The sequence below is a fragment of the Pygoscelis adeliae genome, unplaced genomic scaffold (genome assembly GCF_000699105.1).
Source record: "Pygoscelis adeliae isolate BGI_AS28 unplaced genomic scaffold, ASM69910v1 Scaffold102, whole genome shotgun sequence".
NCBI classification, from domain to species: domain Eukaryota; kingdom Metazoa; phylum Chordata; class Aves; order Sphenisciformes; family Spheniscidae; genus Pygoscelis; species Pygoscelis adeliae.
This window is the reverse complement of record NW_008824228.1, coordinates 30506-30726: the sequence shown is the minus strand read 5'-3', so window position 1 is coordinate 30726 and position 221 is coordinate 30506.

The window sequence follows — 221 nt, the reverse complement described above, 5'->3', positions numbered from 1 at the left end:
TGCATGCTGCCGAGCCTGTTCAGCCCAGTTCCTCTTTCCCAGCCACGCGTCCACATTGGACGGGAAGATGGTTTCTTCCAGCCAAGGCCGAGCTTGCTCCCGGGGAGTGTGAGTGGCTGGCGAGGCCAGCCCCAGCCCTATGGCATCCCCGTGACCACTCGGCTGTTACCCCCGGCTGGGGGCGGAGCACCCCCTTTCCCCCCCCAGGACGGGGGCCGCCC